General features: G+C 44.8%; 1 protein-coding gene across 1 annotated transcript in view; it reads left to right on the top strand.

Annotated features, from left to right (window-relative positions):
- The window catches only part of dnc (phosphodiesterase dunce), a gene marked incomplete in the record, with an annotated part of 535,642 nt that overhangs the window by 35,937 nt on the left and 488,302 nt on the right, over positions 1–11,403 (top strand).

The raw sequence follows: 11,403 nt of genomic DNA on the forward strand, positions 1-11,403 counted from the left end.
AATCCTTCTCATAATTTTGGCGTCGTCAGCAAACATTGAGAGGAATGAGTCTATACCCTCCGGGAGATCGTTCACGTATATCAGAAACAGATAGGACCGAGTACAGAGCCCTGTGGGACTCAACTGGTGACTTCACGCTAATCTGAGGTCTCACCCCTCACTGTAACTCTCTGCTTCCTATTGCTTAGATACTCCCTTATCCACTGTGTATGTGTATTCACCTAGTTATGTTTTGCGGGGGTTGAGCTTTGCTCTTTCGGCCCGCCTCTCAGTTGAGAGGCGGGCCTTACTAACAACTTTTTTTTTTTCCCACACCACACACCAGGAAGCAGCCCGTAACAGCTGACTAACTCCCAGGTACCTATTTACTGCTAGGTAACAGGGACATTCAGGGTGAAAGAAACTTTCCCCATTTGTCTCTGCCTGGTGCGGGAATCGAACCCGCGCCATAGAATTACGAGACCTGCGCGCTCCACCAGGCTACCAGGACCCCTGTGTGTGTGGGGGGGGGGGGAACTAACTACTAGGCTAACTACTAGGCTAACTACTGACCATCCTCAGAATAACGCCTGCGAAACTTCATAAGTTACCTATTTACTGCTGGATAAACAGGCATCAGATGGAAAGATGAGCAACGATTTCATAGTCCGCAATCTCGATTACTTCTAAATTTGGGCTTCAAATAATATTTCGTCAGGAGTGAGCCAAATTGAACGGTACGTGATATTTGTCGGCAGGATAATCAGTTGGCTAAAAGAAAATAAACGAAAGCTTGGAAGAGTAAAGAGGACCTTGAGGAAACATCTCCAATCCCAGCATCACTGGAGAGTAAATGGAGCTGCTCTCTGAGGGAGGCTCGCTACCCAGTGCACATTCTCACATCAGCAGTTGGGGAGAGTAAATAGGACCCGCGGGGCATGATATCCAGAGGCAAGATATCCAGCGGCCGCCGTGTCATTAGTGGCTAGGGAGAGCAATAGGAGCAGCTCTATATCCTCCCCGCCGGCTCATCAGTGGGGGGGAACTTGGCCAAAATATCTCTCTCAGTAATTCATGTTCCTAATATAATATATTATTATTGTTAGAAAATAATCAATCTCGGATAGAAATATTTGGAAACAAAAATCATTCTGCCTGTTAGGCAAATCGAACCTTGCATATTAGGCCAAGTAGTGCAGTTCTATAATTATTATTATTATTATTATTATTATTATTATTATATATATATATATATATATATATATATATATATATATATATATATATATATATATATATAGAAGGGAGTACCACCTCTAGCTGGAAGAAGGGGGACCCATAGCCTCGGAGGAAACCACGCATAACGCATTAGAGGGAATGTTTAGATCCCCTCCAATACAGTTTCTGTGTGCTTTTCTCCTACCACCCCCTTCCTTGAATATTTTTTGTGCTTTATTATGCATTTGATGGTTACAAGATATACATGGGTTGATACAAAAATAATAATGCAAAAAGGTGCTTAAAGGTTATGGATCTCTTGAAGAACACAACAATGGGAAACATTGATGAATGTCACAGACGGGTTCGATCATTGTTGCAAGTCAAACACTTCTTCGAATTCCTCTGAAGTTGGACTAGTGCCCAAGACGCAACAGGCACCTATATATATATATATATATATATATGTCGTACCTAATAGCCAGAACACATTACTCGGCTTAGTATGCAAGGTCCGAATTGCCTAATAGGCAGAGTGATTTTAGATATTTAAAAAAAAAATTGCTTCCAATTGATTTAACTAAATATGATTATATTATGATAAGAACATTTATAATGACTTAATCTTATGTTATAAGATTAAGGTTAGGTTGGTCGTATTTCTACGTTAGTTTTAACTCAGATTAAAAAAAATAAGATCATATATAATGTAATGCGTTGGTGATGGTATGCGTTGGTGATGGTATGCATCGGTGAGGGCATGCGCCGGTGAGGGCATGCGCCGGTGAGGGCATGCGCCGGTGAGGGCATGCGCCGGTGAGGGCATGCGCCGGTGAGGGCATGCGCCGGTGAGGGCATGCGCCGGTGAGGGTATGCACCGGTGAGGGCATGCGCCGGTGAGGGCATGCGCCGGTGAGGGCATGCGCCGGTGAGGGCATGCGCCGGTGAGGGCATGCGCTGGTGAGGGCATGCGCTGGTGAGAGCATGCGCCGGTGAGGGCATGCGCTGGTGAGAGCATGCGCCGATGAGGGCATGCGCCGGTGAGGGCATGCGCCGGTGAGGACATGCGCCGGTGAGGACATGCGCTGGTGAGGACATACGCTGGTGAGAGCATGCGCCGGTGAGAGCATGCGCTGGTGAGGGCATGCGCTGGTGAGGGCATGCGCTGGTGAGGACATGCGCTGTGGCGTGGTGTTTGCCAGCTTGAATATTCGCCAGCTGGCCGTTGAGGCAAACATTCGGAAGGATTGTTACATTTTTTTACTCTAGAGTTGTGTTTGTGCATCTGATTGTATACGGTGTTTGTGCGTCTGTTTGTATACGGTGTTTGTGCGTCTGTTTGTATACGGTGTTTGTGCATGTGTTTGTATGCGGTGTTTGTGCGTGTGTTTGTACACGGTGTTTGTGCATGTGTTTGTATACGGTGTTTGTGCATGTGTTTGTATGCGGTGTTTGTATACGGTGTTTGTGCGTGTGTTTGTATGCGGTGTTTGTGCGTGTGTTTGTATACGGTGTTTGTGCATGTGTTTGTATGCGGTGTTTGTGCGTGTGTTTGTATACGGTGTTTGTGCATGTGTTTGTATACGGTGTTTGTGCATGTGTTTGTATGCGGTGTTTGTATACGGTGTTTGTGCGTGTGTTTGTATGCGGTGTTTGTGCGTGTGTTTGTATACGGTGTTTGTGCATGTGTTTGTATGCGGTGTTTGTGCGTGTGTTTGTATACGGTGTTTGTGCATGTGTTTGTATACGGTGTTTGTGCATGTGTTTGTATGCGGTGTTTGTGCGTGTGTTTGTATACGGTGTTTGAGCGTGTGTTTGTATACGGTGTTTGTGCCTATTTTTCTTCCATGTTTATGCTTGTGTTTTTGTCCCTGTAATGAATGGTTGTGTTTGTTCCAGCAGAGTTTGTTTGTGAATTGTAATAATTGTAATAATTGTAATAATTGTAATAATTGTAATATCTAAAATTACATGTTAACTTTTTAATCAGAGTGAAGGGTTCTTAAATTAATCAACAGTAATTACTTTGATTAATGATTAATTTGGTAGGTTGTGTACGGTAACTATTGCTAACCATTGTCAGGTGTCATTAATCGCTGTCATTAACTCCAGGGTCATTAACTCCAGCGTAGTTAATCATGATTAATCTCTACTGATAATTATTTTTGTTGGTAATCATTATCATTAATCATTGTTATTCATCGATTATCATTGTGGTTATTGGCAATGACATTAATCATCATCAGTCATCATAATTATCATTAATCATTATCAGTCATCATGCTCATCATTAATCGTTATCCTCATCTCATCATCAACACCCTCATATACTGTCAGCTAAATTCATCATCGGTAGCGTCATTAATAATCGTCTTCGTTATACATCATCGTTAATCATTAATCATCATTCCCAACATCATCAATGTCACCATCCACTCACTCGGTCCCTTCCACGAGGCGAACAGCACCAACAATCACGTTACACAAATTATTCTTATTATTGTTAGCCAATAATGGAATTCACAATCGCTGATATATGCGTTGGATGAGAGAGCCCAGCGGGTTTTCTTCCTATTGGGGAGTGTTGTACATGCTGCTATGGCGGGATGGTCACTCACAGGATGAGTGGCGCTGCCCTATAAACTCTCCATCGGGGCAAAATATATGAAAAAATATATGAAGTATAGCAATTAGGCAGGACGCGAATTTGAAGCCAAATACGCCGTCTTGAATGTAAATGTTGATTCTCAATATGCAAATGATATTTTCTTAAATTGTGGATAGTGGTATTTGTTATACAGGCGTACACTAGCGTACACCATGGATGGAATTGGATCATAAACGCACTGTTTACCATCCATTTGGACTTAAGATTCACGAAGCAGTTACACAAGCACTTACGAACCTGTACATCTTTTCTCAATCTTTGGCGGCTTTGGTTACAATTATTAAACAGTTAATGAGCTCCGAAGCACCAGGAGGCTGTTTATAACAATAGCAAAAGTTGATTGGGAAGTTTTCATGCTTGTAAACTTTTTAATAAATGTAAACAAAGCCGTCAAAGATTGAGAAAAGATGTACACGTTCGTAAGTACTTGTGTAACTGCTTCGTGAATCTGGCCCAAGGTGGGTACAGGAGTAGATGTCTACTCCTGTTAGCAGGCCGAGAGCTTTCCCTTCCAGTATCTCATGGTAATCCTGACCAATGAATTTTCCCTGGAACACGACCCGCAAATCGGTTAACCAGGCCTCCAGTTACTGCTGGGTGAATAGGAGCGAACACTTGCGGATTGGCGCCCCGTTAATCCTCCGTAGATAAAGGTGTCACGGTGGAAACCTTCACCTCGGGTTTGACTGTTCATCGGTTAATCTTTTGAATATTGTTGTGGACAAAATTACACACACCCGAATAACTGAATGCCCGAAACGCTATGCGTATTAGTATCTTTAGCCATAGTATATACAAGCTATATCCAGAAATACAACATTCTGCTTATAACTCATTTTGTATGTATGTACTTTTACCTAAGTAAACATTATCATATATTTTTGCGTCATCGGAATGATTAATTAAGCTGCTTCAGAAGAGAAAATGTCGGAGAGTAAAATCCACACCTGAAATAGTCAAAGAAATAGTTCCCATCATTGTGCCGCTGTCGTGACGCGAGGACAATAACAAGGTACAATTTTAACCGAAAATTGTTGGGGGGTGGAATTAAATATGGGGTTTTATGGGGCATTGTGCTGGAGCAAGAGGTTCCAAGGGTCGCAATAACGGGCTGTACACCATCGACCATTAAATTGTAATGGTTTTATATGCTGGATGGTGAAACAAAAACTGCAGTTATAACACCACTTGCACGAGAAAGCACAGCACCATCTCGTCTCGGTAAATTCACCCGGACTATGGAGAGCTGGACTACAGGGACCCGGACTACAGAGACCCGGACTACGGAGACCTGGACTACAGGGACCCGGACTACAGGGACCCGGACTACAGGGACCCGGACTACAGGGACCTGGACTACAGGGACCCGGACTACAGGGACCCGGACTACAGGGACCTGGACTACAGGGACCCGGACTACAGGGACCTGGACTACAGAGACCCGGACTACAGAGACCCGGACTACAGGGACCCGGACTACAGGGACCCGGACTACAGAGACCCTGACTACAGGGACCCGGACTACAGAGACCCGGACTACAGGGACCTGGACTACAGGGACCCGGACTACAGGGACCCGGACTACAGGGACCCGGACTACAGAGACCCGGACTACAGAGACCCGGACTACAGAGACCCGGACTACAGGGACCCGGACTACAGGGACCCGGACTACAGGGACCCGGACTACAGAGACCCTGACTACAGGGACCCGGACTACAGAGACCCGGACTACAGGGACCTGGACTACAGGGACCCGGACTACAGGGACCTGGACTACAGAGACCCGGACTACAGAGACCCGGACTACAGGGACCCGGACTACAGGGACCCGGACTACAGGGACCCGGACTACAGAGACCCTGACTACAGGGACCCGGACTACAGAGACCCGGACTACAGGGACCTGGACTACAGGGACCCGGACTACAGGGACCCGGACTACAGGGACCCGGACTACAGAGACCCGGACTACAGAGACCCGGACTACAGAGACCCGGACTACAGGGACCCGGACTACAGAGACCTGGACTACAGGGACCCGGACTACAGGGACCTGGACTACAGGGACCCGGACAACAGGGACCTGGACTACAGGGACCCGGACTACAGAGACCCGGACTACAGAGACCCGGACTACAGAGACCCGGACTACAGAGACCCGGACTACAGGGACCCGGACTATGGAGACCCGGACTACAGGGACCCGGACTACAGGGACCCGGACTACAGGGACCTGGACTACAGGGACCCGGACTACAGAGACCCGGACTACAGGGACCCGGACTACAGGGACCTGGACTACAGAGACCCGGACTACAGAGACCAGGACTACAGAGACCCGGACTACAGGGACCTGGACTACAAGGACCCGGACTACAGGGACCTGGACTACAGGGACCTGGACTACAGGGACCTGGACTACAGGGACCCTGGACTACAGGGACCCGGACTACAGGGACCTGGACTACAGGGACCCGGACTACAGAGACCCGGACTACAGAGACCCGGACTACAGGGACCCGGACTACAGAGACCCGGACTACAGAGACCCGGACTACAGGGACCCGGACTACAGAGACCTGGACTACAGGAACCTGGACTACAGGGACCTGGACTTCAGAGACTTGGACCACGACCCATCAACCAGTTACGCGAATACTTACAAACCTGTACATGGTTTGTCCATTTTTGGCGGCTTTGTTTACATATATATTAAATAGTTTATGAGCTCCAAAGTTAAAAGTGGCTGTTTATAGTAATAGCATTTGATTGGGCAGTTTCGGTCCTGATAGACTGTTTAATACATGTCAAATACCACTAAAGACTGAGAAAAGATGTACTGGTTCGTAATTACTGGCGTAACTGCTTCTTGAATCTGTTTCTGCCGCACCTCGAGTCCCGCACAGGAATTGAATAGTGATGTGGTGGAGGCTGACTCCATACACAGTTTTAAATGTAGATATGATAGAGCCCAGTAGGCTCAGGAACCTGTACACCAGTTGCATTGACAGTTGAGAGGCGGGACCCAAGAGCTAAAGCTCCTCCCATCCGGGTGGCGAGATTAATACTAATGGAAGTCTGGTGTCAGTGTGTTGTTTAAAGGATTTAATCACTCATCACACATGTTCACTCCCCTCCTCCCTCTCTCACCGTAGTGCGGACACACGCACGCCTTGTCCCCTCACACACACGCCTTGTCCCCCTCACACACACGCCTTGTCCCCCTCACACGCACGCCTTGTCCCCTCACACGCACGCCTTGTCCCCCTCACACGCACGCCTTGTCCCCCTAACACGCACGCCTTGTCCCCTCACACGCACGCCTTGTCGCTTCACACGCACGCCTTGTCCCCCCTAACACGCACGCCTTGTCCCCTCACACGCACGCAAGTCCTTGATTACAAATTTGGTTAATTTTCATCTACGCTACTGTGTGTTTACATATTTTCCCTACGTAAGTTTTACGAGCCTTTCCAGTCTATTTCTGGACGTCATCCGTTAGGTTGTCACTCCATAGTGTGAACCCTAGACTACAGACGCTCTTGTGTATGCATCCAAGCAACCTTTTACGCATTCATAATATCCAGACTGGTATACTTCATGTATAAATGTCCACATTCCATGTATGTACTCTGTCCACATATACCCAAACGCTCCACGTCTACTCCGCACCATCATATTCCCCCACATATATACCAGTATATATATGTGGGGAATACATCATATATATATATATATATATCCACAAATATATATATCCACATCATCCTCACCCAAGCGACCAGTCCCCGTCACCCTGGTTAATGAGCTGTGTGAGAATTAGGTGATGTATTGGCAGCTCACCGAGCCCGCTGGTGCAGTAAATACTACTCGCTAAATACGGGATTTGTTCATGAAGACAACTCGCTTTTACGATTTGTATAATGAGCCAGCAGGCACTCGCAGGGTCTCTGTCCTTAATTGAACATATCGTTGACTGTCTGCCTCAGAATGGATGTGTGTGTGTGTGTGTACTCACCTAATTCTGCTTGCTGGGGTTGAGCTCTGGCTCTTTGGTCCCGCCTCTCAACCGTCAATCAACAGGTACCAACATTGTGTGTGTGTGTGTGTGTATGTGTGTACACTTAACAAGGTTTTCCAGTACCGAGCTACAGCTCCCGGGACCCCACTCGCCTGTCGAACTGACGATCGTCTAATGCAGTGACACGTCACCCCTTTGCTTCATGTTGTATCTGCTTTTAAAATTGTGATTTTAATTATCACCCAACTATTTAAATTGTAAGTTATTAAATTTATCCAGTATTAGACATATATAACGTAATACAGGTGTAGGACGCTTGTTTCTTGTTGAGGAAATTTGTCCAACTCTAATTTTTAAAGACCCTCCTTGTTTAAACATCTTCAAACTCTGCATCGCGGGAGAGTTAAGGTCAACCAGACCTTCCCATTAACTTGAATGCAAGTTGCATAACATCAGCACTTTTTACCAGTAAACATTAACCTAAAATGCTATACTTAGGAAAGGAGAACAGAGAAGGAGAACTCTACTCTCACAAACTACTTGAAAACAAGATTTCATCTGACACAATTATCAATGTATACAGATCTCAGCGCTTGGAGGAATTAGACAACAACACTAACTCTTATGCTCCTTAAGAATTAAGTCACACTTCGATCATTACGAGACCACTCAGAACACCCTAATAGCTAACCGATGTTACAAGAAGTGTTGTACTTCAGGAATGAAATATTACAAATATTGCTGAATCGTAAGAGGTCATTGTTCAACACGTACATGAAACCAGTTCTCGAACATGCAGCTCCCACATTCGATCAGCCCTCTACTAGTCAAGATCATTTAGAAGTTCAGAAATCCGCAACGAGACTAATCCAAGAGTGTGTGGATATCCTCATACGTCCTGTAATACAGGACGTATGAGGATAGACTTATGTTCCCAAACCTTGCCACACACACTGGAGTACAATAATGATGAAAGTCACGGTATTAAATGCAATATTCTCTCTCAGAGGACCTCAAGCAATCACTTAAAAAATACTTATTCTGTAAGTGAAAAACGCGATAGTATACTATGCATATTTAAGTTAGGTTAGGTGTTTAGGTTCTGTTGGCGATTGTTTGTATTTGTAGTACGTGGGTGAAGCACTTACCGCAACGCTATATAGATTTCACCCACGTACTTCAAATACAAATAATCGCCAACAGAACCTAAACACCTAACAAAACCTACGGCTAACTATACATAGAAATTTAATATATATTAATACTAACTAATATATGAGAACGAACCAATTTTATAATACACAATATTGATACAAAGGCACCCATTTCCAGTTAAATGGGCATGGACATGTATTGTACATGGGGACATGAATTGAGAAGAGGATGGGTCCAAGTGCTGATCATTAGTGGCACTCCACTCGCTACCTTGACCAACATTTATATCCTGCCGCTGCCTGCATCCTGAGCGGTACTTCCTTCACCACCTTCCCATCCCAGATCCTTATCCTGATCCCTTCCATGTGTCCTTATAGTCATAATGGCTTGGCACTTTCTTCTGATTGGTGGGTTGGACATGTATATGTGTGGGATTGGGTGGTTATAGATAGGAGCTGCCTCGTATGGGCCAATAGGCCTTCTGCAGTTACCTTTGCTTCTTATGTTTCCCTCCCCCCCCCCCCTTCACTTGTACAACTTTGTACTTATCTCGTCCCAAGCTGTTGCTTTAGTTGGGAGTGGCTAGTGAGAGGTATTAGTGAAGATGCAGTGTGGTTCTTTACACTCATCTTGCCGTAAAACTCTCACATTAATGTTTTCAATAAGGATTTTCCTTTGCTGAATGCTTTGGACATAAAATTCAACTATTCTCATGATTTTTACAAGCTTCGTTTGACTCGGTTTCTAGTATGATGCAGACTCGTTATTGAAACTCATGTAGTTCAATGGCTGCTGCTTCTTATATTTTGTCATCACATTATACATTTTCTAACGTGGTGGAGTTTAGTATAGCAAGGGGTGTGTGCAATGCTACAGTTGCCTCTTGTGTCAGGTGGAGGGAGGGTGTTTGCTTTGGTCTAGGGTCTGCTCAGGTATCAGAAAACACCGTAGATGTTTTTAATGAGGACTTTGCAAGCTTCGCTACTGTTCTCTCTATCTTCCTCCTCTTGTACTGCCAGATCATGTGGTCTTTCACCGACGTGTTGATGCTGTTGTGGCTACCGAGCAGTTTAAGCTGGTTCTTAGCTTGTGATCCTGTTGCAGTGTGGTGCTGTTCCTCCACTGTTCTCCTCCTTCCTACGATGTGATTCACTACTGTACACTATGCATTACGTCCATGCACTTTTGCCTTTATTTGCCTCTATAAACTGCTTGTTAAACCGTGGACTAATGCTTTTTTGTTATTTCTTTATCTCTTACGGTGGAATGAATCTAACTTTCAGCTTTATGCATTTGTTCCATTCGAGTTCTGTCTTCCACGGTATTCTCTTTAAATTCTCTGACCTTCTGGTTATTCTTGTTTACGAGATGCTTGTCTCACATAAGAGGCGGGACCAAAGAGCCAGAGCTCAACCCCCGCAAGCACAACTAGGTGAGTACATAGCGCTAGTGGGCTTTGTAGCTGTGGATAAAACAGTTCTTAACCTATTTAGACTTATTTTAAATTTAAACCAAATCTTAGCATAATCTTTCCTAACCAAGTATAGTCCAATCTAATCCAGTCTAGTATAGCTTACATAGTGTAGAATATCACGGGACAAAGACAAATTATTTGAAATTGAAATTGAAATAAGTTTATTGAGGTAAAATACACACAAAGGGATGAGGTAGCTCAAGCTATTCTCACCCCGTTCAGTACATCGTGTTAATACATACATAGACACACATCACAAACAATAAACATATTACCAAACATTCTGAGAGATAAACATATACATTTCCTCCTTTACACAAGTAAATTATTTGAAATACGTTCATATTCTTCGTTGCTGAGTTACCGTTAACGAATACATTCCATTTACTTTTTAATTTGTTGTCTAGGGACAGCATTATAAACAGGTTTTCACTTGAACTGTGAAGTAAAAGTAATGAAATTTTTGTTCTGCGACTGGTTTAATCATGTAGATGCGCCTGTAAATTATTTAGATTGCTGTGTGTATGTGAATCGCGAGTGGGTGGCGTGCTGGGTACGTCATGGCGGCGGCGGCGGCGGCGGTGGGAAGGTGTCAGGCAGGCACGGAGGGCGGGATGGAGACGAGGGAGGGGGGGGGGGAAGGGGGACGTGAAGGACAAAACAGAGGGAGGGAGGGATGACAGTAGAGAGGGAGGGATGACAGTAGGGACGTTCAACTCGTTCTCGCACTTTCTTACAGTCAATATTGATTTATTAAATAAGTGAATATGTGACATACTAATTTATTGTGAATATTTTAGGTTACCTTGAAAAGCTTCATAGAAAACACCAACCTTACCTAACCTTCTTAGTATGTTAAGATAAGCATTTTATTGCTTCGTAATT

The sequence above is a fragment of the Procambarus clarkii genome, chromosome 66 (assembly GCF_040958095.1).
Source record: "Procambarus clarkii isolate CNS0578487 chromosome 66, FALCON_Pclarkii_2.0, whole genome shotgun sequence".
Lineage (NCBI taxonomy): Eukaryota > Metazoa > Arthropoda > Malacostraca > Decapoda > Cambaridae > Procambarus > Procambarus clarkii.